The 27,791-nt window shown below is 43.1% G+C and overlaps 1 protein-coding gene across 21 annotated transcripts in view; it reads left to right on the top strand.

Annotated features, from left to right (window-relative positions):
- Positions 1-7,462: 7,462 nt before the first annotated feature.
- Positions 7,463-27,791, top strand: part of CLASP1 (cytoplasmic linker associated protein 1) — a 305,011-nt gene continuing 284,682 nt past the window's right edge. For all 21 annotated transcript variants that reach the window (XM_033231811.1, XM_033231808.1, XM_033231795.1 and 18 more), the window contains exon 1: positions 7,463-7,675. The gene's annotated coding sequence lies outside the window, so the exon portion shown is untranslated. The remainder of the gene's footprint in view (positions 7,676-27,791) is intronic.

Genomic DNA, 27,791 nt, shown 5'->3' with positions numbered 1-27,791 from the left:
GCACTTTGGGAGGCCAAGGCAGGGGTTCGCTTGAGCTGATTTCAAGACAAGTCTGGGGAACATGGTGAAATCCTGTCTCTACAGAAAATACAAAAATTACCCAGGTGTGGTGGTGCGCGTTTGTTGTCTCAGCTACTGAGGAGGCTGCGACGGGGGGGTTGAAGCTGTGGTGAGCTGTAATTGTGCTACTGCATGCTGACATGCTACTGGGTGACAAAGTGAGACCCTGTCTCTCACATACACACAAAGCAAATCAAAATCACAAACACCACTTCACACTTAGTAAGACAGGTATAATAAAAAAAGACAGATAATAACAAGTGTTGGTGAGGATGAGGATGTGGAGAAACTGAAACCCTCATACACTGCTGATGGGAATGTAAAATGGAGGCTTCACTTTGGAAAACAGTCTGGCCATTTCTCAAAATGTTAAATACATGATTACCACGTGATCCAGCAATTCTACTTCTACATTTATGTCCAAGAAAACTGGAAACACATGTCCACACAAAATCTTACAATAGAACGCTGATAATATCATTCAAAATAGTCCAAAAATGGAAACAATTCAATGTCTGCCAACTAATAAGTGGACAAACAAAATGTGGTATATATACTTAGAATGGAATTTTATTTCACAATAGAAAGGAATGAAGTATAACGTGGATGAACCTTGAAAAAATGCTAAGTGAAAAAAGCCAGTGCAAATGTATGATTCCATTTATATGAAATATCCAGAACAGGCAAATTTATAGAGACAAAAAAGTAGATTAGCAGTTGCCTAGGACGGGTGGGTTAGGGGGAAATGGAGAGTGCCCACTCACAACAGTAGAGTTTTTCTTTATTTAATTTTAAGACTTTAGGACTTTTTTTTTCATTTCTTTTAGTACCATTCTTCAAAGAAAAAAAAAGACTTTATATTTTAGAGCAGTTTTGGTTTTACAGCAAAACTGAGCAGAAGATGCAGAGATTTCTCATATACCCTGCTGTTTCCACACATGCATACTCACTCCATTATCAACATCCCTCGCCAGAGTGGTTACAATTAAAGAACCCACACTGACACAACATTGTCACCCGAAGTCCATAGTAATGTTTCTTTTTGGGGTGATGAAAATGTTCTAAAACAAACTGTGGTTGTGGTTGCACAACTTTTTTTTTTAGTTTTTGAGACAGGGTCTCACTTCACTGCCCAGGCTGGAATGCAGTGGCACTCACTGCAATCTCTGCCTCCTGGGCTCTAGTAATCCTCCCACCTCAGCCTCCCAAGTAGCTGGGACTACAGGTGCATGACACCACGCCTAGCTAATTTTTGTAGAGAAGTGGTTTTGCACGTTGCCTAGGCTGATCTCGAACTCCTTGGCTCAAATGATCCTCTTGTCTTGGCTTCCCAATGTGCTGGAATTACAGGCATGTCCTCCCGCGCCCAGCCTGCACAATTCTTTGAATGCACTAAAGTTGTTGAATTGTATACTTTAAATGAGTGCATAGTATATATGAATTACATCTCAATAAGCTGGTAGCAAAAAATTTTATGAGACAGTTGGGTTAATTTGAAGAACAACACGGTAGTTGATATAAAGGAATGATAGTGGTCTGAAGTTTTATTTATTAAAAAACAATTCTTTTAGAAATACTAAAAAATTTGTGAAGTAACTTTAAAACCACTGTCTTGACCCCTTGCAGTTATCACTTTTCTGCCCCCTATCCTTACAACCAACTCCGTCCCCAAATTATCTATTTTCCCTTTCTCCAATTCCGTTCCCACCATTCTATTCTAAAGCCATTCCAATCAGGCTTTTATCCTGACTACTCTACTATCATAAGCAGTGGCCAGTTAGAGCCCAGCAATTGACATGGTTGTTCTTCCTTGAGCCATTCTCCCCACCCAGTTCAACTAGGATTCTTTTCCTGGTTTCCTCTGATTTCAGTGCCTAAGATACCTTTCTCAAACTTCTGTCTACACTTTATACGTAGATTATTTCATGGCTTCCAATACTCTCTACATGCTGTCTCCCAAATTTACATCTCCAGTCTGGACCTTTCTAAATTCCAGACTCCTACATATCTAACTCTCTTCTCGATATTTTCATGTGGTATTCTTAATAGGCATCTCAAATTTAAGTTCCAAAACAGAATTTTTGTCTTTTTGAGACGGTGTCTCATTGTGTCACCCAGGCTGGAGTGCAGTGGTGCTATTTTGGCTCACTGCAACCTCCACCTCCACGGCTCAAGTGATCCTCCCAAGCAGCTGAGACTATGGGCATCTGCCACCAAGCCTGGCTAGTTTTTGTAGAGATGGGGTTTTACCATGTTACCCAGGCTGGTTTTGAACTCCTGAGCTCAAGCGATCTGCCTGCCTTGGCCTCCCAATGTGCTGGGATTACAGGTGTGAGCCACCGTGCCCGGCCCAAAATGGAATTTATCTCTTCTCATCCCCAACTTGCTCCTCCATCTTTCCCATTTCATTTAATGGCAACTCCATTCTTCAAAATGCTCAGGCCAAAAATCGTAGTCACCTTGGACTCCCTTCATTTTCCACATCCTATATAAATTGTCATCAAATTCTGTGTGCCACCCTGAATATATCCAGATACCTCATCCCTCCACTGCTTGCACCTTTTCTGTGCCACTTATCTCTCACCTAGAGTATTACAATAGCTTCCTAAGTGGTCCCCCTTGCTCCTCAATAATCTAGTGTCAAAATAGAAGTCAATACGATTCTTTAAACATGTAAGTAGAATTTCATTACTTTTCTACTAACGATGGCTTCCCATCTCCCTCAGAAAAAGCCAAAGAAGTCCTTAAAATGGCCTGTAAGTGCATACCCAATTTGAATTCCTCTTACCTCTCTGACTTCATTTCCTACTTTTACCCTCCTATAGTCGGACTGCTTTCTGTTCTTAGAATGTAGTAGGCATCTTTCTGCCTCAATGATTTCCACACTTGTTATTCTACCCGGAATGTTCCCTGTCCACCCAAGGTACATTTCTTGTTCCTTTGCCTCCTTTAGATCTTTGTACAGTTTGCCTTCTCAGTGGGGCTCCTCTGCCTCTGGTATAAACAAAAACCTCTCTCCCTACTCTCGGCTCACCCTATTCCCCTCTCACTGCTTCACTCTTTCCTGCCAACACTTATTCTGTCTTAGTATAGATTTTACTTAATATTTTTAGTCTCTGCTATGAGGACAGGATTTTTCCCTGTTTTGCTAAGTGTTTGGCACAGAGTTGGCACACAATATTTTTGAGTGTATGAATGCTATTTATAATGCACTATATTCTCTGCTTCTTTGTTTAACTATCACTAGCTCCATGGGAGTCTGGATATGCATCCCTGAGGAAGATCAGACTGACTAAATAGAAAAATTGTCCACTCACTCTGACTACCGTTATCTATCTCTCTAAGGGAGACGAAAGCACAGCAGCAATCCTGGAAGCTCAGGTTCCAGTCAAAGCTTTGAGACCACTTAGGCATGTGACATTGAGAAGATAATTTTTCCTCTCTAGCCCTTAATTTCCTCATCCGCCAAAAGGAGATCATTTCCTTAAAAGACCTCACGGTATTTTTGAGAATATAAAATGAAAGATGAAATGTTGAGTAGGGAAGGGTATGTCTTATTAATTTCTCTACTACATACAAAGATATACTTATCTGGCATTTTATATTTGTTAAAGGTAATAAACAAACCTAAAAGTAAACCCCAGGGTTCTTTTAGGAATCTTGCAAAATGTACTTCTGTTGTGCTGTGCCCTTATACTTACCACTAATGTGACAGCAAAGATTCTGATGTCAGCCTACTCTTTCTCCTGAGAAAAGTCACTCTTACATGTCATTTTTTTTCTTTCAGTATCCTCATCCAAACCAATGAATAGTCAGTGCCTACTGGGGCCTGGCTCCAATGGCAGTTTTCTTTCCTATTCTCTTGTGTGTACATGTGGTTGGTGAGCCTTTTCTCAGCCTATCTGTAACACAGAACCTTGATTTTCTTGTCTGTAAATTGGGGTGCATAACAACTGGCTCTCACTTATTTTAATGGACTCATGGACCCATCAATAATTTAAATAAAGCAGTAGTACAATGCCTGGCACATCTAGAGGCCTCCATAAATGCTTTATAGAAATGGAGTATGGGTTCAGCTTCCACTGCCAGAGTTGCTTGCTAAAACAGATCTTTCTAGCTGGGCGTGGTGGCTCATGCCTGTAATCCCAGCACTTTGGGAGGCTAGATCACGAGGTCAAGAAATCGAGACCATCCTGGCCAATATGGCGAAACCCCAACACTTTGGGAGGCCGAGGTGGGTGGATTACTTGAGGTCAGGAGTTTGAGATCAGCCTGGCCAACATGGTGAAACCCCGTCCCTACTAAAAATACAACAATTAGCTGGACCTGGTGGCACATGCCTGTAGTCCCAGCTACTCAGGAGACTGAGGCAAGAGAATCGCTTGAACCCAGAACGCGGAGGTTGCAGTGAGCCGAGATCGCACCACTGCACTCCAGCCTAGGCAACAGACGGAGACTAAGTCTCGGGAAAAAACCAAACAAACAAACTCAAAACAGTTCATCATGTTACTATGCCTAGTCAAGGACCTCAAACAATATAAAGTATGAATTTCTACACTTGGTTTCAAATCTCCCACATTCTATTAATATTATTAATTTTTGAGACGGAGTCTCGCTGTCGCCCAGGTTGAAGTGCAGTGGCAAGATTTTGGTTGCCTGCAATGTTCACCTCCTGAGTTCAAGCAATTCTCCTGCCTTAGCCTCCTGAGTAGCTGGGTTTACAGGTGTGTGTCACCACACCCAGCTAATTTTTATATTTTTAGTAGAGACGGGGTTTTACCATGTTGGCCAGGCTGGTCTCAAACTCCTGACCTCAAGTGATCCACCAGCCTCGGCCTCCCAAAGTGTTGGGATTATAGGCATGAGCCACAGTGTCTGGCCCCACAATCTATTAAAATCAGGGCTTTTCTTTTTGTTTAAGACTAGTCAAGTGCAGTGGTGGGAAGTGTAGCACAAGTTGAATAAGGAGTTTGGTCTGTAACTGACAGTGAACAATCACGATAACTTACTATCTCTGTATCAGCCTAAAAGGATCTTGAAGAGATATTTGTACATTCATGTTCAAAGCAGTATTATCTACAATAGCCAAAAGGTGGAAATAACACAGATGGTATATACATACAATGAAATATTATTTAGTCTTAACAGGGAAGGAAATTCTGACACATGCTACAACATGGATAAACCACAAGGAGATTATGCTATGTGAAATATGCCAGTCACAAAAAGACTAATACTGTATGATACCACTTTTTTTTTTTTTTTTTGACACGGAGTCTCGCTCTGTCGCCCAGGCTGGAGAGCAGTGGCCGGATCTCAGCTCACTGCAAGCTCCGTCTCCCGGGTTCACGCCATTCTCCTGCCTCAACCTCCCGAGTAGCTGGGACTACAGGCGCCCGCTACCTCGCCCGGCTAGTTTTTTGTATCTTTTAGTAGAGACGGGGTTTCATCGTGTTAGCCAGGATGGTCTCGATCTCCTGATCTTGTGATCCGCCAGTCTCCGCCTCCCAAAGTGCTGGGATTACAGGCTTGAGCCACCGCGCCCGGCCTGTATGATACCGCTTACATGAGATACCTAAAGTAGTCAAACTCATACAGACAGAACTAGAATAGTGGTTACCAAGGCTGGCTGGAAAATGAGGAATGAGAAATTGTTTAATGGGTGCGGGCTTTGTTTTGCAAGATGAAAATAATTCTGGGGACTGGCTGCACAAGGTAAATGTACTTAATACTAACGAATTATTCACTCAAAAATGGCTAAGAGGATAAATTTTGTTGTGTCGATAAAAAAATTTAAAAATCTATTTCATCTTTCTCATGAAATCTTTTTATTTTTCTCTTGTTTCTATTTTTCCCATTTCAGTTAGACTGATCTCTTCATTGTACTTCCAGTATGCCTCTTGAGCCTTTGCACCACGGTGTTTCTTTTCTGGAATGGTCTTTCATTATCACCCATCCATTTTCAAAAGGTTGCATGTGCTTTCGTCCCAAAGACATTACTTTACAGATCCAACCAGGAGTCGCATCCTCCATGTCATCCCTATTCTTTGAAACCACAGACCTCTCCCTTTTCTACACTACACAGAAGGGCCTACATATGGCTTTCATGCTTTAGCTTAGCCTCTCCGACCATACCTCTTAAGACCCTGAGGATCAGGGGGCGTCATCTCACAGTTCTCCTGCACTTCTCTTCCATCCCAACACATACACATGATACTAGCAAGGAGCTCCGCACACAAGCTCCTCCAGTAAAAACGACGCACTAGGCAGTGCATCCCAACACATCAAATTACCGGTGCTCACAGGAGCCTGATGCGGCAAAACTGTGCGTCCTTCGCGATCCTTGAAAGCAGCACTAAAATTTGCAGTTTTCTACCCTCCAAAACACTTCCCGGGCCGGATGTGGTGACTCACTCCTGCAGTCCCAGCACTTTCGAAGACCCAAGCAGACAGGTCACTTGAGGTCAGGAGTTTGAGACAAGGCTGGGAAACATGGTGAAACCCATCTCTACAAAAATACACAAAAAGTACTTGGGAGTAGAGGTGCGCGCCTGTAATTCCAGCCACTCGGGAGGCTAAGGCAGGAGGATCACGTGAGCCTGGGAGGTCGAGGCTGCAGTGAGCCGTGATCGCGCCCACTGCGCTCCATCCAGCCTGGGCGACGGCGGTGAAATCCTGTCTTAAAAAAATAAAAGCCACCACTTTCCTACTTATTATCCCAGGGAAACGCACGCGACGGAGGAGCGAAGGAGCGTTTATTTGTGGAGGCGCTCAGGTAAGAAACCCTGCTCGCATGCCGACTCCAGGCTCTCCGAAGCCTTCTCCTGGCTGTCTCCCCTCCCCAAAAGGTAAAGAACCGTTAAAAAGTTTACTTCCGGCACAAGCGTCCGCGCCTGCTCGGAAAAGGGAGAGTGGACGTACAGCTCTGTTACGGGAAGTCGCAGGGCACAATTTCCTTCATTGCAGTCGCCTTGTAGGCGGACGTCCCAACCCAGAAGTGAAAGACCGTTTCCTTCGAGTATCAGACCCCCGACCAAAGGAAGTTCCATTTGGACAACTTTTACCTAGGGTTTCCCGACTCCTCTTTAGCTCTTCCTATCACGCTCCCTGCTTGCTGGTGCATTGTTCCTGTGGCCACTTAGTTCCGACCTTCCTTGTGTAACTCGAGTTTTGTCGCAACTTTCCAAGGGGCTTAACTACACTCGGGCCACCCTTTCCTAAAACAAACAAAAAACCCAAAACCTTTACCCTACGGGTACCCATCAGGGTCAACCAACGTTCTCCGTAAGGGGCAAAGCTCCCGGGGACTTTACGCCCGCGAAGCCTAACACGGCCAGGCCCGCGCGTGCGCAGGTCGTTACCATAGAGAGGCAATCGCCTCTCTGGTATCGGTTTACGCTCTCTATGGTGCAGCTGGGTCGGTGGCGGTAAGAAGAAAAAGGGGGACCGCATTGCGCAGGCGCCCTCGGCGTCTCTCTCGCTCTCGGTCTTTTTTTTTTTTTTTCCTTTTTTTTTTTTTTTTTAATCCCCGCACCAAGCGCTTAACCTCATTGGGGTGGAGGAGAAGGCGGCGGCTCTCTGGTCCGCAGCGGCAACAGTAACGAAAAACAGGGCTGTAAGTACCTGGTCAGGGGGTGGAGGGTCAGACCCGAGCCCTCCCGCGGCCCTGGCCCCTCCCGCGCAGTGGCGGGCGCCGGGTCTGGGTGGGGGCGATGTCCAGCGCTGTCATCGGCTCTTGGGTGCACTTTGGGGGGATGGGGCGGCTCTGAGGTGGGAACCTGGCGAGGAGCGGGATGCGAGGGTTGTTTATCCAACCAGTAGATCGCTGAACCCAGGCTGCTTTGCAGAGGGAGGGGATCGGCCGTGGGGTCAGTCGGCTTTGTGTGCCCCTCTGTGTTTCCCTTTTCCAGACCCCACCCGGGCCCCCTTCCTAACCCGAGTCTCCCCGGCCGGGTGGGAGAAGCCAGCGAGCCCGGGGCGCGTTTGAAAGGGAGGGAGGGGGCGAGGGAGAGAAACCCACAACAACTAGTCATCGGCGAGTGATGGGTGTGGAGAAAGATCCAGAGAGAAGGGGTGCCGGGAGGCGGGCGGCCCGGGCTCCCAACCGGGCCAGACAAAAGCTGCGCGAGCGGCGCTGAGCAGAGCGGCCGGCTTGATGGGATGCACAAGGTCCCCTTGGTCCCCGGGGCCTTCGAAGAGCTTCTTTCTGAAGCTGGGAAAGCGAACAAGTGCTGAGTTAAGCCTGTGCAGACTTCTCAACTTGCCTTTGTTGTTCTTTGGTATTGGCAGAGACGCTCTGACGAAGATGAGTGTGTGATCTTGCACGTTAGCCTGGCTAGATACAATGGAGCTAATCGAATTTTGCTTTCCATTTTCCGAGCTGCTGGGATGAGTGTGGGGCTTTCCAGAGTTTAAATTATTACATAATATTTTTAAAAATAGTTGTTTCTAAAATTAAAAAAAATTAATGTGGAGTCTGAAAGCACGCTGTGGTGAGTTTGCAGCTGAGTTTGCAGCTGGGTGAGTTTCTGTGTAGTGGGGTGCTTTCATTAAATACTGACCATTCGTAGAAACTGAGCTCTTTAAACATGATACTTTAATTTGTAGATGTGGCAATGAGAGCTTCAGATTCTCTAGTCCTTTGGGAGACAGTGATGCAGAAGAGTCAGAAGCGAGAAATAGTTTCATGCCGCCATGTACCTTGGACCCTATTTGGGTGCCACAGTCTGTTTTCAATTCTGGCATTAGAAATTGTTTTTATTGCTATGATCATTTACGACGTTAACTGATCTTTCGATATGAGGGGTCCCGGACATTGCCTCTGTTTGCTCATCAAGGGAGTGGGAGAATAGCAACATTGATGTAGAGACCATATAGATAAAAAGTGGCACAGTGCCTCAGAGTACTGAATATTATTTATTTTTTACCTTTGTTAAGAAAGATTTAAATTTTGATGATTTGGTTATCTTGTTAAATTGTGTAATACACCTTTTTAGCAGTTGTTACTCAAATCTCAGTTTCTATAATTCATTGTTTATTATGGGTTAGATTGTAACACCATTTTAGACTTCTGAAGCTTTAGTTTTTATGAAGGAGTTTTCAGCCATAGGTTTTAATTCTCTCAACTAAGGTTAACCAAAGTCAGAACTCCTTAGAAAAGACTTTGTTGGTGGTGGAGGTATCAAATATTGTACCTCTATGTTATAACTGAATTGGCAAATACAGAAAAGGCTTTTGCTAAGTTTTCACCATAAAGTTGTGTTAGAACGGAAAACCCAGATCTCCTAGGATGTCAGGCTTTTGAATTAACCTACAGATTAAACTTTGTAAAAAAGGTAAGCATTTTTTTTTTAATTGATAGCACGTGAAACTCTCAAGCCTGGTGTATTATGCTTCAGTAACTAGTGGGATAGATCTCTTTAAGTGTAGTTCAGATGATGGGAACTTGCTTTTTATAGAGCAAGATTTCAGACGCTTAAAATAGTTTGACAGGGATGTTGAGAAATGATTGGCCAGAAGAACATTAAGTTTGTCATTTAAGTGTGTTATATTTTGTTTACTAGTTTTATTTATTATTTATTTTTATTTTTGAAACAGAGTTTCGCTCTTGTCGCTCAGGCTGAAGTGCAATGGTACAATCTCAGCTCACTGCAACCTCCACCTCCCGGGTTCAAGCGATTCTCCTTCCTCAGCCTCCTGAGTAGCTGGGATTACAGGCACCCACAACCATGCCCAGCTAATTTTTGTGTTTTTAGTATTTCACCATGTTGTCCAGGCTGGTCTTGAACTCCTGACCTCCGGTGATCTGCCTGCCTTGGCCTCCCAAAGTGCTGGGATTACAGGTGTGAGCAATCATGCTGGGCCCGTGTTCTGGTTTTAGATTGAGATTTTTTGCTTCAGTCTTGTTTATTTTCTTAAGTAGCTTAGTGTCATGATTTATAAGTTGAGTGAGATGGCTTCTTGGGCCTGAGACTTAAATTTACTGTTTGAGACCCGTCTATTCTTAGTAATCTTCTTCTTAATAATTTTTAGATTATATATATTTTTATTTTGTAGTACTATTGGTAATAGAAACATTTAAGTGATTACAAATATTAGGTTCAACTGAGTTACTGAAACTGTCAGTTTTGGTAACTACATCTAGTTGTCAAATAGTGGAAACAGTAGACACAAGTAAAACTTAAATGTTTAAAACCAGAACATTTAAAAGATTTCCTTGGCTGGGCGCGGTGGCTCAAGCCTGTAATCCCAGCACTTTGGGAGGCCGAGACGGGCGGATCACAAGGTCAGGAGATAGAGACCATCCTGGCTAACACGGTGAAATCCCGTCTCTACTAAAAAATACAAAAAACTAGCGGGCGAGGTGGCGGGTGCCTGTAGTCCCAGCTACTTGGGAGGCGGAGGCAGGAGAATGGCGTGAATCTGGGAGGCGGAGCTTGCAGTGAGCTGAGATCCGGCCACCGCACTCCAGCCTGGGCGACAGAGCCAGACTCCGTCTCAAAATAAATAAATAAATAAAAGATTTCCTAGAATACAAGAAAAGAGGCTGGGTGCAGTGGCTTACATCTGTAATGCTAGCATTTTGGGAGGCCAAGGCAGGTGGGTTGCATGGAGTTTGAGACCAACCTGGGCAACATGGTGAAACCCTGTCTGTCTACAAAAAATACAAAAATTAGCTGGGGATGGTGGTGTGCACCTGTAGTCCCAGCTATTCGGAGGAGGGGGGAATGAGGTGGGAGGATCGCCTGAGTCTGGGAGGCTGAGGCTACAGTGAGCCGAAATCATGCCACTGCACTATAACCTGGATGACAGAGTGAGACCCTGTCTAAAAACAAAAACAAAACAAGGGAAGGATCTGTTAGTCTTAAAAACAAAAACTAAGCGAAGTAGAAATCATTGATGATATAGTTTTTGGTTTGTAAGATGTAATTTTAAAAAATGAACTAACTGTTTTAGCCATTGCCAGCGGGCCATCATCAACAAAGTATGGGTATATGTGTTTGACTAAATGACCTCTAAAATGCCGGCATTTACTGCTTGTTTCTCGCTTGTTCTTCACCTCCCCAGGGCTTTTCTGCCCCTTTTATGCCCAGACCATTACTGCCACACAGTGATTTTCCTCCCCACATTCTTATGACAGCCCTCCTCCCACCTTCCCTCATGGATCCGAAAGATCTAGCTCAGGTGTGCTCAAATGGTGACATTTCTTCCATAATACCTTTGTTAACTTCTGTCTTGTTTCCTGCCTGGAAGTTTCCTCATTCCTTGCTGCTTCCTGTTGTATATATCACCTTCCTGCTTGCTTAGATTCACTCTTGTGCATTTACTCTTCTCTGGATCTTTGAGGGCACAGGGAGTTTGTAGAACACAATTGGTGTCCTCTGTTGCTTACTAAGTGACTAAGTGACTTGTATAACTAATGGAAACTGTAGAATGTATGAAAGAGTAAACAAATGTATCCTAACGTAGACTAATAAAATGTGAGCTTTGGAGGAGTTGTTAGAGGCCCAGTAGTCCAACATCCTTCCTTTTGTCTGCTACATTCTGATCATTGGTGTCAAACTGCAGGCATCTGTCCTTGGACAGGTCTTGGTTGCCAGAAATTTTTTTTTTTTTTTTTTTTTGAGACGGAGTCTCGCTGTGTCGCCCAGGCTGGAGTGCAGTGGCGCGATCTCGGCTCACTGCAAGCTCCGCCTCCCGGGTTTACGCCATTCTCCTGCCTCAGCCTCTCGAGTAGCTGGGACTACAGGCGCCCACCATCGCGCCCGGCTAGTTTTTTGTATTTTTAGTAGAGACGGGGTTTCACCGTGTTAGCCAGGATGGTCTCGATCTCCTGACCTCGTGATCCGCCCGTCTCGGCCTCCCAAAGTGCTGGGATTACAAGCTTGAGCCACCGCGCCGGGCACCAGAAATGTTTTTAGACTACTCCAGTCTGCTCCCTCCCTTTCACCTATTGACCTTAGTTATACTTCCTGAAGCAACCTGAATTAAGTCTGTTTCTTCTTCACATAATAGCCCTTCATATTTCCCATGACAGATATCACACTTCTAGACTTATTATTTATTAAACTCTCTCTTGAATTGAGCACCAGGTACCAAGAGGGTACAGTTGAAGAGACATCCATGGCCCTGCACTTCAGGGGCTTGCAGTCTAGTTAGGGAGACAACTATAACATGAATCGATGGCTGGTCATAATGCAAGTATGCAAACAGCCCTAAATCGTTAGGTGCTTTCCTGGTTTGTTATGGCTCACCATGCTTTCTTTAGGGAACTCTGTTTTTTGTTTTGTTTTGTTTTTTTTGAGACGGTTTTGCTCTGTTGCTCGAGCTGGAGTGCAGTGGCATGGTCACGGCTCACTGCAGCCTTGACCTTCTGGACTTAATCAGTCTGCCTGCTTCAGCCTCTTGAGTAGCTGGGACTACAGGCATGCACCACCACACCTGGCTCATTTTCTAAATTTTGTTTTAGAAATGTTTTGTAGAGATAGGGTCTCACCGTGTTGCCCATGCTGGTCTCCAACTCCTGGGCTCAAGTCATCCTCCTGCCTTGGCCTACCAAAGTGCTAGGAAGCCCGGCCCAACTGTTTTTTTTTTTCCCCTGAGACGGAGTCTTGCTCTGTCGCCCAGGCTGGAGTGCTGTGGCGCGATCTCGGCTCACTGCAGCCTCCATCTCCCAGGTTCAAGCAGTTTTGCCTCAGCCTCCTGAGTAGCTTGGGACTACAGGCATGTGCCACCATGCCTGGCTAATTTTTGTTGTGTTTCTAGTAGAGATGGGGTTTTACCATGTTGAGCCAGGCTGATCTCAAACTCCTGGCCTCAGGTGATCTCTGCCCGCCTCAGCCTCCCAAAGTGCTGGGATTACAGGCGTGACCCACCGCCCCTGGCAGTTGTTATTGTTGTTTTAATGTCCTTTAAATGCAGTGTCTGAAACAAAACAGAAGATATGACCTGAGCAGAATATACAGCTGTTTTCTTAGGTTAGGAAACTGAATCAATGATTTTCAAATTTCCTTGTGCATTCTGGCTCTGCCACTTACAAGTGCTATGATTTTAGGCCAGCTAAATAATCTCAATAATTTTAGTGTCTTCATCTGTAAACCGAGGGTGAGGGGAGGGCAGTGTTAATTGTAGCACCTACCTACAGGTTGTTGTCAGGATTAAATGAGATAATACATGTAAAGTGTTGAGGGCAGTGACGGGTATGTGTTAAGTGGGTAATACGTGGTAGGAGTTAATAGCCATGTAGTAATAGTTGGAGTAATCAAGTCACTGGAATCTCTTTGGGACCTTGTTAAAATACAAGCAGCCTGGCCTCATTTTATTATCTTCTACCTAGAGAATTTGTATGGTACCTGGGTGACCACAGTTTTAACAGTCCCCAGATGATTCTTAGATGACCCAGAGGTGGAGAACTCTGCACTTTACATGCTTGATATCATTAGCTTTTACAAATTAAAATTTTAAAATTTCCCAAGTAATAGATGAATAGATCTTCCTGAAAGATTCAAACAATGCAGATACAGGTAAAGGCATGGCTCCCAATTTCAGAGTCCTGGAAAAACACTCACTTAACCAGTTTGGAATGTATCCTTCTACACATTGTTACCCTTTTTTTGTAAATTTATAAATAAATGTCTTCATAATAATAATGGCCAGATTTAAAAGATAAAAATGATTTTTAATGCACTTTTACAGTCATAATCTTGGTTCCCTTCCAAGTCCTATGAGATGGGTAGGGGAAATAGCATCACGATCCTATCAATTTGCAGATGAGAAATCAAGGTTTGCAAGTGAAATTTGCCCTGATTGATCTAGAATGAGAACTGGGCCTTCTGTCTCCCAGCTTAATGTCCTTTTCACGTGAACCACACTGTTTCCTAGCTGCATCATCTCGGCTTATATTGAAGTTGTGGCTCATGAAGTCTTCTAGTCTTTTTGCCATGCCAATAGCTGTCAAATCAGATTTCCTCCTTTCCGTTAGTGCGTATATACTTGCTTTTAGAAAAATACTACTTTTAGAGTAAAGAAAAGAAAACAAAGGAAAAAAAGTAAATTCAAGGTTTTATATTTTTGTGTATCAGTTAAGATTGATCTTTTGGGGACAGAAATCTAGAACTGGCCTTGTGGCCATCTGATAGCACGGTGCGTTTAGGTAAGCCTGTCTTCATTTAGGATAGCTGAGGTCAGTGTAGGACTTTCCCTCACTGCTGTCCAATTAACTCTCCAGGCAGAATCAGTTAAATGTATTTAGTCTTACTCCAATAATGTAGCAATAATATGGAAAGTTGAGAGACCAGTGGAGGAAAACCACATCAAACCATTTCAGCATGAGCTGTTACTTCCCAGTGTATCACTCTTTGGGACTGTCCATGTGCCCATTCTTTTTGTAAGTAATTTTAGGTCTTCTATGTTTTATGAATGGTTTTCTTATAATTACATGGTATACGTAATTTTAAGTTTTAATAGCTTTGTCATTTTGAGTTAATATGGCAAATGTTGGTAAACTGTTGGAGATTTTTTTTGAGACAGGGTCTCACTCTGACGCCCAGGCTGGAGTGCAGTGGCGCGATCTTGGCTTACTGCAACCTCTGCCTCCCAGATTAAAGCAATTCTCTTGCCTCAGCCTCCCAAGTAGCTGAGATTACAGGCGTGTGCCACCATGCCCGGCTCATATTTTTAGTAGATACCGGGTTTCACCATGTTGGCCAGGCTGGTCTCGAACTCCTGACCTCAAGTGATCCACCTGCCTCAGCCTCCCAAATGCTGGGATTACAGGTGTGAACCACTGCGCCTGGCCTGAGAGTTTTGACATGAAGATTTTCTTTCTTTCTTTTTTTTTTTTTTAAGCAAAAAGATACTTGCTGTGTCACCCAGAGTGGAGTGTGGTAGTATGATCTTGGCTTACTGCAGCCTTGACCTTCCACCTCAGCCTCCTGATGGGCTGGGATTAGCAAGGTGTATGCCACCACCCTTGCCAATTTTTGTATTTTTTGTAGAGACAGGGTCCCACTATATTGCCCAGGCTGGTCTCAAACTCCTGAACTCAAGCAATCCTCCTGCCTCACTGTCCCAAAGTGCTGGGATTATAGGCATGAGCCACTGTGTCTGAGTAGTTATTTATTTATTTTTTTTTTATTATATGTAATCCAATAGTGACTGTCTTTTTTGTATAGTTTCTCCTGTGTTATTCCCTTAGGATAAATTCAAAGAAGGGGGATTATTGAATTGAAGGGTATTTATGACCTTTTTTTTTTGTTTTTAAAGAAGCAGAGTCTTGCTATGTTGCCTAGTCTACTCGAACTCCTGGGCTCAGTTATCCTCCCGCCTCAGCTTCCTGAGTAGCTGGGACTGTAGGTATACACCAGCACATCCAACCTCATATTTATGACTTAATACGTATTGCCACTGGCTTACCAAAAATTTGTACCATTTAGTAATTTTCCCAGCAATCTAAGGATGTGTTAGTTTCACAAAAATGTTACCAACTTCTGGTGAATATAATTTAAGTATATTTTTGCTATTATATGAGGTGTAGCTGGTACATTATTTTTATTTTTCATTACTTTTTGTATTTATTTTTAAAAAGAATAAGCAATCATGAGGGCTTTCAGTGTGAAGAAACTGTACGAAACTCACATTGGGTATTACATGCAGGTGGTCTCTGTTACTTCCTTGGTGTCCAATCCTGTCTGGCATGACCAAAATTATTGCATTTCTTGATGGGCATAGAGGCGAATGCAGCCTTTGCTTTGAGGGACAGATTGTTGGAGTTGTCCACATCAGAATGTGATCTTATTACATTTTTGTGGCCTACCTTCTAGTGTTTCTTTAAACAGTTGTGTACTAGGCTGCTGTGTAAAATATTTAGTAATCAGAATATCTGTGGATGTGGGCAATACCTGTTTTTTTTTTTTTTTTTGAGACGGGGTCTCGCTCTGTCGCCCAGGCTGGAGTGCAGTGGCCGGATCTCAGCTCACTGCAAGCTCCGCCTCCCGGGTTTACGCCATTCTCCTGCCTCAGCCTCCCGAGTAGCTGGGACTGCAGGCGCCCGCCACCTCACCTGGCTAGTTTTTTGTATTTTTTAGTAGAGACGGGGTTTCACCGTGTTAGCCAGGATGGTCTCGATCTCCTGACCTCGTGATCCGCCCGTCTCGGCCTCCCAAAGTGCTGGGATTACGGGCTTGAGCCACCGCGCCCGGCCTTTTTTTTTTTTTAACAGGTTCCCCAAGTGCTTCTGGGGCTACACAAGTTTGAGAGCATTCTCTGGGGAGTACGTTTTAGCTAATTTTCTTCACAGACTGTGTCTTTCTTGTGGGTAGAGGCAGACTCTTAGGAACAGTAGCCCAGACATGCCAACAGAGGCCTGTTGTATAGAGAGAATGAATTGTGTAGCAGTGCCTTCCTAAATGAAGAGTAGCTGGGTTTGTTCTTGGAACAATCAACCAGTCTTTCCTAAGAGAGTGGAACTGCGTAAAAGCAGCTCCTTCTCTGATGTTTCTCTGTGGTGCTGGTGGCTATTTTATTTAAGTTCTGATAAGTCACAGTGTTCTCCCAACGCAAGCCATATCCTGCTCAGCCTTTGGTTGGCCGAAAGGTGGCACATAGACCTATTGTAACATGAGCAATTACCATGGGATAGAACACTCACCATTTGCCAGGCAGTTGGATGGGTGCTAGAGGCATACTTCTGCCAGTTCTTACAGTAACATTTAAAGGCAGGTGCTGTTATCATTTTATGATGAGAGAAAGCAGAGACTTGGAGAAGTTGAATAATTTGTTCATTGTCACACACCTGCAGAATAGCAGAATTTGGCTTTCAAAATCTTCAGTATGCTCTTCATTTATCCCATTTTTTTTTTTTTTTTCCAGCTCAGGTTGTTCTTCCTTCATGAAGGTCAGTGGGCTGCCTTGGGGAAAGATCTGCTCCCACTATCTGGCGGCATCTGGAAACCACTCACTAGTCAGGAGGGATGTAGAGATGCAGACTTCTGACTAGGGTTTCCACGAGGATTAGATCAGTGACTGTACAGTTCTTTTTAGATTTGAGTTCCTGATATGAAATCTAACCTTAGACAATCCAGATGACTGGAGACCTGATAAAGTTTTTTTTCCTTTTAAGTGTTTTATTGTAATAAAATATACATAACATAAAATTGTCCATTTAAACCATTTTTTTGTATTATACTTTAAGTTCTAGGGTACATGTGCACAATGTGCAGGCTCATTACATAGTTATACATGTGCTATGCTGGCCCACTGCACCCATCAACCCGTCATTTATATTAGGTATTTCTCCCAGTGCTATCCCTCTCCCCGACCCCCACCCCATGACAGGCCCCAGTGTGTGATGTTCCCCACCCTGTGTCCTAGTGTTCTCATTGTTCAGTTCCCACCTATGAATGAGGACATGCGGTGTTTGGTTTTTTGTCCTTGTGATGGTTTGCTCAGAATGATGGTTTCCAGCTTCATCCATGTCCCTGCAAAGGACTTGAACTCATCCTTTTTTATGGCTGCGTAGTATTCCATGGTGTATATGTGCCACATTTTCTTAATCCAGTTTATCATTGATGGACATTTGGGTTGGTTCCAAGTGTTTGCTGTTGTGAATAGTGCCGCAGTAAACATATGTGTGCATGTGTCTTTATAGTAGCATGATTTATAATCCTTTTTTTTTTTTTTGAGAGTGGAGTTTTCCTCTTGTTGCTAGGCTGGAGTGCCATGGCGCAATCTTGGCTCACCACAACCTCCGCCTCCTGCGTTCAAGTGATTCTGCTGCCTCAGCCTCCCAAGTTGCTGAGATTATAGGCATGTGCCGCCACGCCTGGCTAATTTTGTATTTTTTAGTAGAGATGGGGTTTCTCCATGTTGGCCAGGCTGGTCTTGAACTCCTGACCTCAGGTGATCTGCCTGCCTTATTCCCCTCCCAAAGTGTTGGCATTACAGGTGTGAGCCACTGCACCTGGCCTAAACCATTATTAAGTAGCATTGATTCATTTATGCTGTTGTGTCACCATTGCTATAATCTGTTTCTAAATCTTTTCCATCATCCCAAATAGAAACTCTGTAGCCATCAAGAAATAACTGCCCATTCCTCTGTCTCCTAGCACCTGGTAACCTGTAGTCTACTTTCCGACTCAATGGATTTGCCTATTCTGGATATTTCATATAAATGGAATCATACCATATTTTCCTTTTGTGACTGGCTTGTTTCATTAGCACAGTGTTTTTTTTGTTTTGTTTTGTTTTGTTTTTTCTGAGACAGAGTCTCGCTCTGTCGCCCAGGCTGGAGTGCAGTGGCACAATCTCGGCTCACTGCAAGCTCCGCCTCCCGGGTTGACTCCATTCTCCTGCCTCAGCCTCCCGAGTAGCTGGGACTACAGGCGCCTGCCACCACGCCTGGCTAATTTTTTTGTATTTTTAGTAGAGATGAGGTTTCACTGTGTTAGCCAGGATGGTCTCGATCTCCTGACCTCGTGATCCACCCGGCTCAGCCTCCCAAAGTGCTGGGATCACAGTCGTGAGCCACTGCACCCGTCCCCGCTTGTGCAATGTTTTCAAGGTTTATCTGTGTCGTAGCATGTATCAGAACTCCATTCTTGGCTGGGCACGGTGGCTCATGCCTGTAATCCCAGCATTTGGGGAGGCCAAGGTGGGTGGATCACCTGAGGTCAGGAGTTCAAGACCAGCCTGACCAACATGGTGAAACCCTGTCTCTAGTAAAAATACAAAAAGTTAGCTGGGTGTAGTGGTGCGTGCCTGTAATCCCAGCTACTTGGGAGGCTGAGGCAGGACAATCGATTGAGCCTGGGAGGCTGAGGTTGCAGTGAGCCGAGATCGTGCCACTGCACTCCAGCCTGGGCAAAAAGAGCAAAACTCTGTCTCAAAAAAGAAAAAAGAACACCATTCTTTTTTTTTATTGCTGAGTAATGTTCTATTGTATGGATATACCACATTTTGTTTGTCCATTAATTTGTTGGTGGACGTTGGCTTGTTTCTGCTCTTTGGCTATTGTGAATAATGGTGCAGTGAACACTGTTGTACAATATCTGTTTGAATCTCTGTTTTCACTTCTTTTGGGTATATACCTTGGAGTGGAATTGTTGGGTCATTTGGGTGATTCTGTGTTGTAACTTTTTGGAGCAATTGCTGAACTGTTTTTTCACAGTGGCTGTACCATTTTACATTATGACTAGCTATGTACAAGGGTTCCAATTTCTCCACATTCTCACCAACATGTGATTTTCTGTGTGTTTTTTTTTTAATTTTAATTTTTATTATAGCCATTCTGTAATATACGTAGTATCTTATTTTGGTTTTGATTTTCATTTTCCTAATGACTAAGATGTTAGGCATCTTTTCATGTGTTTATTGGTCATTTGTATATCTTATTTGGAGAAATGTCTGTTCAAGTCTGTTTCTTATTTTTAAATTGAATTGTTTGCCTTTTTGTTTTTGAGTTTTACGATTGATTTATATCTTCTGGTTACAAGTCCTTTGTCAGATATATGATTTGCAAATATTTTCTCACACTGGGTAGGTTGTCTTTTCACTTTCTTTATATTGTCCTCTTTTGTTGCTTGTGTTATCTCCTTTTTTGTTTTTTATTCTTTTTAAAGTTATCTTTTACGGAAAGGATTTTTTTTTTTTTCTTAAAAAAATTAAAAAAAAAATTTTTTTTTGAGATGGAATGTCACTCTGTTGCCCAGGCTGGAGTGCAGTGGCACAGTCTCAGCTCACTGCAACCTCCACCTCCTGAGTTCAAGCCATTTTCCTGCCTCAACCTCCTGAGTAGCTGAGAATACAGGCATGCACCACCATTCCTGGCTAATTTTTGTATTTTTCATAGAGACGGAGTTTCACCATGTTGGCCAGGCTGGTCTCAAACTCCTGACCTCAGGTGATCCACCTGCCTCGGCTTCCCAAAGTGCTGGGATTATAGGCATGAGCCACCACGCCAACCTAATTTTTTTTTAAGCTTTTTGTTTATGTTAGCATATCTAAGAATTTATTGCCAAATTCAAAGTAGTGAAAATTTATCCATATGTTTTTCTCTAAGATTTTATAATTTTAGCTCTCACTTTGAGGTCCTTGATCCATTTTGAGTTAATTTTTGTACATGGTGTGAGGTAGGGGTCTGACTTCATTTTTTTTCATGTAGATAACCTGTTGTACTAGCACCATTTGTTGAAGACCAATATAAACATTTTAATTACTTATTTTCTGTATCACTGAGTGGCATTTATAGTTTGCTTTGGGATTTTGACTTCATCTCCTATCCTCTCAACCTCCTCCTCTTTCCTTATTTTCTTCCTTCAAAACACAAAATGTTTTGTGTGTGTTATTGTTTTGCTGCTTGATATATGAGGCACTTAATAAATAAGAATTTCCCTCCTTTCTTGTAACTTTGTGTAGTTAACTTTTAAATAGTTTGTGTCCGTCCCAAAAACCGATTGTAAGGACCTTTGGAGTAGGAGTGTATATGTTTTATTTCTTTCTTTCTCAATTCCCTCTTCTCCTGAGGAGAGGACATCACTCTGGTGTCTAGTCTAGTACCATACAGGTGGTATGCTTAACTTATATTGACTGAATTGTGAAGCTGAACATAGATCTATGTGAATACATTTGGGGTAGTTGCAGAAAATCATTCTTAAAAAATTACTGCTCAGTGTATTAAAAAGATCTTCAAAGTTTTTTACTCAGGTCCTTTTAAGTCATTTTCCCAAATGTAGGGATTGACAATAGTATCTGGGTCTTTCAAATGCCTTAGGACTTTTTTGTGTGTGTGACACATGGTATTTAGGTAAACTCTAGTTAGGTAGTACAATATGGGGCTAATTTTATGGGTGTCTGAAATTTTTAAAAAATTTATTATTATTATTGTTTTTTTTTTGAGATGGAGTTTTGCTCTTGTTGCCCAGGCTGGAGTGCAATGGCGTGATCTTGGCTCACTGCAGCCTCCACCTCCTCCGCCTCGAAAATTTATTGTATTTTAGAGACAAGTTCTCATTATATTGCTCAGGCTGATCTCAAACTCCAGGGCTCAAGCAGTCTGCCTGCCTGTGCCTCCCAAGGGGTTGGGATTACAGGCATGAGCCACTGCGCCTAGCCTGAAAATTTGTTAACTATTTATTTAAGCTTCTAGTAACTGAATTTTGAATTGAGAATATACTCATTTTAGAGGTTATTTTGTATGTCTAGATCTTGCCTTTTCATTTTTGACAAATGCTCTTAGTTTCAAAAATTATTTTGAGTTTGAACAATGAGTATGTATTACTTTTCTAACAAAAAATTAAAATAAACAGCGTTAGAAAATTCTTGTCTAGAAATTCCAAAAGTTAACTAGTGAAGTCTCTGATCTTTCTCTCCGAATCTGTGTTATCATAGTTCCCTCCATCACTCTCTTTAGTGTTCGGTAGTGGCTAATGTTACTTGCCCTAAGAGATCAGACCTCCCTGGGGAGTCCATTTTGTAATCTACAGTCCAGATGTCAATGAAGGGAAAGATTCAGCTTGAAGGTTGGCCTTTGCTTTTTCTTTTCCAGTAAATGTTGTTTCTTAAGTAGGTATTTCTTATTATCTTGTTATGTAAACATTTTTATTATCTGAGATGTTGGTTATTCATCTGTTGTCTTTTTTAGAAGCTATTTATTATTAACAGTGGAAACAAAGGAAGGAATTATTGTATTCTCTTTAATTCCAAGCAACAGAACAACATCAGAGAGGCCAGAGCAAATACAGTATTTCATATACTTTCCAGATGATTGTCAATCAACAGAGGGATTTCTTCCTTTCCTTTCCTTTCCTTTTCCTTTTCCTTTTCCTTTCCTTTCCTTTCCCCTTTCCCCTTTCGCCTTTCCCCTTTCCCCTTTCCCTTCCTCTCCTTTCCTTTCCTTTTCCTTTCCTCTCCTTTCTCCTTTCCTTTCCTTTCTTTTCCTTTCCTTTCCTCTCCTTTCTCCTTTCTCCTTTCCTTTCCTTTCCTTTCCTTTCTTCTTTCCTTTCCTTCCTTTTCCTTTTCCTTTCCTTTTCTTTCCTTTCCTTCTCAGACGCAATCTCACTTTGTTGCCCATGTTGGAGTGCAGTGTGGTGTGATCATAGCTCACTGCTGCCTGGAACTCCTGGCTCCAAGTGATCCTCTCTCCTCGACCTCCTGAAGTGCTGAGATTGGATTATAGGAGTGAGCCACAGTGCCTAGCTCTCTAAGAGAGTGATTTAACAAGAGTTTAAACCCACTTAGTAGGAAGCATGATTTTCGCCAGGGAGAGTAGGAAGGAGGAATGCAAACTGTTTTTTACTACCTCCATCCTTCTTTATGGAGAAGTTGGACTGGTATGTATCTGAATCTATAGCTATTGCTATACTTTTGTGCATATATTTTGTCTAAAAAGTTTGACAGAAGAGGCATTCTTTTTATTTAATAAATTACCCTCCAGACATGGGATCCTATTCTGAGGAAGGTAGCCCTCTAAAAAATGCTCTCAATGTGAGCTGTCTGGACTTACTGCTCATTGAGCGTACCTGTTGTCAGTGATTGGTGTGCCAGGCAGATTTCTTGTGATCTGTGACTGTGTTTCTAAAGTAAATATAGTGGAGAAAGCTTGCCATTCTGTCTTTCTTTTCAGAACATGCAGTAGATTTCTGAAGTGGCCAAAAGAGAATTTGTTTGGACAGAGGGACAGTATTTAGTTTCATTGTAGAGTTACTGATTTTAAGGAGTCATGAAAGAATGACTAAGCACTGGGAGATTAGCAACGTCTCATTGTAATCATCTGGTTACTAGAGCTTTTGGGATGGGGTAGGGAGACTGGAGGTGATGCAGAAAGGGTGTACACAAGGCATTAATGAGAAATGGACCCAAAAACAGACAGTCTTTAATGAAACTGCTGACATTAAAATAAGAGCATTATTCTAGGGTATATCCTAGGTAATTACTAGAGATTGAACAAACTGTATAACTTGATCAAAATCTTCATTCAACAAACTTTGCTGTTATGCTTAAGGGCAGAGAGAAAGGCTGTTAAGCCTTGTTTCCAAGGAGCTCCATGCCTTAGAGGGAAGGTGGATGAGTAATGGTTATTATTCTGTGTATTAAGCGTGCTACTATGGGAAAACTGAAGAGGGATGGGATCCTAATCTGGGGCTAGGGGAAGAGATGTGGCCCCTTCCTATTTTGGCCTGAAGGATGTGAGGCCGTGAACCAGGTGCACTCTCTCCTGGTGGGGTACTCTGGGGTCTGTTTTATTGTCTTCCATTTTTGAGAGAGCAGTGTTGGCTGGGGACCTAGCTTGTCACCATAAGACAAGGAGATTGACTTTTGGCTATAGTAATGTCATGGTCTCATTTTGAGAAGTGGCTGCAGATAAGACGCAAGAAAGCACTCTTGCTGAGAGAAGAAGGCTGTTTGAAACTAACGTGTTGTGGAGAGTCCTAGATGTTGATGAAATCAGGACTCTTGTATTTTCAGATCCTTACTTGAATTATAAACTGGTCAGTGATTCAGTTTTGGAATTTGCAGGTTAGACATTGTTCTTTTAGGAAACTTGTTGCTGTTGCATTTGCTTCTGAATAGTGATGGCATTATTATTTTGAATTGTAGTTACAAGTTTATTATGTGCATTATTGAACATAGAAGTTTTAAGAAGGTATCTAAGGGATATATTTGTTTCTCTTTTTATTATGAGTGAATGTAAATGTATTATAGTTATATGATAATTTGCTTCATCTTGCTTAAATTATCCAGAAGTGAGAAATAGGACTATTAGTTAAATGCATGACATTTTAATATTATATCTGTAGCCCAGGCTGGAGTGTAGTGGCGCCATCTCGGCTCACTGCAAGGTCTGCCTCCCGGGTTCATGCCATTCTCCTGCCTCAGCCTCCCCAGTAGCTGGGACTGCAGGTGCCCGCCACCACGCCTGGCTAATTCTTTTGTATTTTTAGTAGAGACAGGGTTTCACCATGTTAGCCAGGATGGTCTCGATCTCCTGACCTCGTGATCTGCCCGTCTTGGCCTCCCAAAGTGCTGGGATTACAGGCGTGAGCACCATGCCCGGCCAACCAATGTTATTAATTATATTCATGGAAAAAAAGCCCATATATATACACACACGTACATATATACATATATGCACACATACCTCCCTCCGTTTTTGTACAGATTGTGACTGATTATAGACTACTTTTGCATTTTTCTTTTTTTTTTCTTTTTTTGGGACGGAGTGTCACTCTTGTTGCCCAGGCTGGAGTGCAATGTGGTGTGATCTCGGCTCACTGCAACCTCCATCTCCCAGGTTCAAGTGATTCTTCTGCCTCAGCCTCCCAAGTAGCTAGGATTACAGGCATGCACCACCATGCCTGGCTAATTTTGTATTTTTGGTAGAGATGGGGTTTCTCCATGTTGGTCAGGCTGGTCTTGAACTCCTGACCTCAGGTGATCTGCCCACCTTGGCCTCCCAAAGTGTTGCGTTTACAGGCATTAGCCACCACGCCCGGCTGCATTTTGCTTTTTTGAAACTTAGTATATCTTGGAAATCATTCTATGTCAGTACATTAAAGACTTCCTCCTTTTTTTTTTAATGAATAGTATGACTGAATAGTATGCTGTTGCATGGCATATCATGATTTCCTGAGTCCTCTGTTGATGAACATTTAGTTTTATCTAATCTTTTGCTTTTATAAACAATGCTGTAAAGAATAATTCTATATTATTTTTGCACATATAGGAATAAATTCCCAGAAGTTCGACATTTTGGGTTAAAAGTTATGTGCCTTAACACTGATATAAATAGATATTCCCAGATTATTCACCTTGGAAGTTTTAATGAAATCCAATGTGCAACACTAGATACGTTTTTGTTTGTTTGTTTGTTTTTTTAGACAAAGCTCTATCGCCCAGGCTACAGTACAGTGGCACCATCTTGGCTCACTGTAACCTCTGCTTCCTGAGCTCAAACCATCCCCCCATCTCAGCCTCCCAGGTGGGTGGGACTACAGGTGCATACTACCATGCCTGGCTGATTTTAATATTGTTTGTTTTTATTTATTTTATTTTATTTTATTTGTTTTGAGATGGGATCTTCCTCTGTTGCCTGGGCTGGAGTGCAGTGGCGTGATCTCGGCTCACTGCAGCCTCTGCCTCCAGGGTTCAACCAGTTCTCCCACCTCAGCCTCCCAAGTAGCTGGGATTACGTGGGCACGCCGCCACACCTGGCTAATTTTTGCATTTTTACTAGAGACAAGGTTTCACCATGTTGACCAACCTGGTCTGTAACTGTTGACCTCAGGTGATCCACCCGCCTCGGCCTCCCAAAGTGCTGAGATTACAGGTGTGAGCCACTGCGCCCGGCCTGATTTTTGTATTTTTTGTAGAGCTGGGATCTCAGTATGTAGCCCAGGCTATTCTCAAACTCATCAGCTCAAGTGATCCTCCCACCTTGGCCTCCCAAAGTGCTGGGATTACAGGTGTGAGCCACTGTGCCCGGCCTGCGATATGTATTTTAAAAATACGTTTAAAAATGTAATTTCAGGCCTGGCGCGGTGACTCATGCCTGTAATCCCAGCACTTTGATATCAGGATTACAATTTGATTTAACTTTAAAAACAACTTTCTGGTATTTATTGGATAAATTATGATTTAACTAAAAAGAATAGGAATAGAGGCTAGGCCCGGTGGCTCATGCCTGTAATCCCAGCACTTTGGGAGGCGGAGGCAGATGGATCACTTGAGGTCAGGAGTTTGAGACCAGCCTGGCGAACATGGTGAAACCCTGTCTCTACTAAAAATGTAAAGTTAGCTGGGCATGGTAGTGTGCATCTGTAATCCCAGCTACCCAGGAGGCTGAGGCAGGAGAATAGCTTGAACCTGGGAGGCGAAGGTTGTGGTGAGCCGAGATCGTGTCACTGCAGTCCAGCCTGGGTGACAGAGCAAGACTCCATCTCAATAAAAAGGGGGAAAACACAGTATTAACATTTTGGTGTGTTCCCTTCCATACATTTTCTATACATGATGCATATAAATAAATACTTTTTAATTTTTTTTTTTTGAGATGGAGTTTTGCTCTTGTCGCTCAGGCTAGAGTGCAGTGCTGCAATCTTGGCTCACTGCAACCTCTGCCTGCCGGGTTCAAGTGATTCTCCTGCCTCAGTCTCAAGTACCTGAGATTACAGGTGCCCGCCACCATGCCCAGCTAATTTTTGTGCTTTTAGTAGAGACGGGGTTTCACTATTTTGGCCAGGCTGGTCTCAATTTCCTGACCTCAGGTGATCCTCCGGCCTCGGCCACCCAAAGTGCTGGGATTACTGGCGTGAGCCACTGCTCCTGGCCTAGTTTGCTTTTCTATTGTTTTCTGGATTGCTTTTTTCACTAAAATGATTGCAGATATCTTTACAGACCAATAAGAGCAGATTTTTAAAATTTATTTTTATTATTTATTTATTTGAGACGGAGTCTTGCTCTGTCGCCCAGGCTGGAGTGCAGTGGCTGGATCTCAGCTCACTGCAACCTCCGCCTCCCGGGTTCACGCCATTCTCCTGCCTCAGCCTCCCGAATAGCTGGGACTACAGGCGCCCGCCACCTCGCCCGGCTAATTTTTTGTATTTTTAGTAGAGACGGGGTTTCACCGTGTTAGCCAGGATGGTCTTGATCTCCTGACCTTGTGATCCGCCCGTCTCGGCCTCCCAAAGTGCTGGGATTACAGGCTTGAGCCACCGCGCCCGGCCCTATTTATTTATTTATTTATTTATTTTTTGAGACAGAGTCTCACTCTGTCACCCGGGCTGGAGTGCAGTGGTGCGATCTCGGCTCACTTGAAGCTCCGCCTCTTGGGTTCATACCATTCTCCTGTGTCAGCCTCCCGAGTAGCTGGGAATACAGGTGCCCACCACCATGCCCGGCTAATTTTTGTATTTTTAGTAGAGATGGGGTTTCACCATGTTAGCCAGGATGGTCTCAATCTCCTGATCTCATCATCCGCCCGCCTTGGCCTCCCAAAGTGCTGGGATTACAGGCTGAGCCACTGCGCCTGACAAGAACAGATTTTTTATTATCATTCTTGGTAACTGCATGGTTTGCTGTTGTTTGGATGTCCTGTAATTTATTTCCCAATTCCCTGTTCATTAACGTTTAGGATTATTTCATTTAAAAAGGATGACCAAAATAAAGAAAGAAAAAAAGAGTTAAAAGAAAGGATGACCAACTGCAATGAACAACTTGATATGTTCAGTTTAGTATACCATTTTGTTTTTTTTTTTGAGATGGAGTCTCGCTCTGTCAGGAGCCATGGCACCCAGCCCATTTTAGCATACTTGATAAATTATTTCCTTAGATGCATTCTTAGATTTGGGCTGGTTGGATCAAGAGATGTTGCCAAATTGTCCTATATATTATTGCTTTTTATTTTCGTCAGCAGTGCATTACATTGTTTAGTTGATTATATTCAATTACATTCCTTTTTTTTGAGACAGGAGTTTTGTTCTGTCACCCAGGCTGGAGTGCAGTGGTGTGATCTTGACTCTGCAACCTCTGCCTCCCTAGATCAAGTGATTCTCGTGCCACAGCATCGGGAGTAGCTGGGATGACAGGCATGCGCCACCACACCTGGCTAATTTTTTTGTGTTTTTAGTAGAGACGGGGTTTTACCATGTTGGCAAGGCTGGTCTCGAATTCCTCACCTCAAGTGATCCACGCGCCTCAGGCTCCCAAAGTGCTGGGATTACAGGTGTAAGCCATCGTGCCTG

This window comes from Trachypithecus francoisi, unplaced genomic scaffold, assembly GCF_009764315.1.
Source record: "Trachypithecus francoisi isolate TF-2019V2 unplaced genomic scaffold, Tfra_2.0 Lachesis_group13, whole genome shotgun sequence".
Lineage (NCBI taxonomy): Eukaryota > Metazoa > Chordata > Mammalia > Primates > Cercopithecidae > Trachypithecus > Trachypithecus francoisi.
The sequence above is the reverse complement of the archived record's forward strand: the minus strand, read 5'-3'. Positions and strand labels throughout refer to the sequence as shown.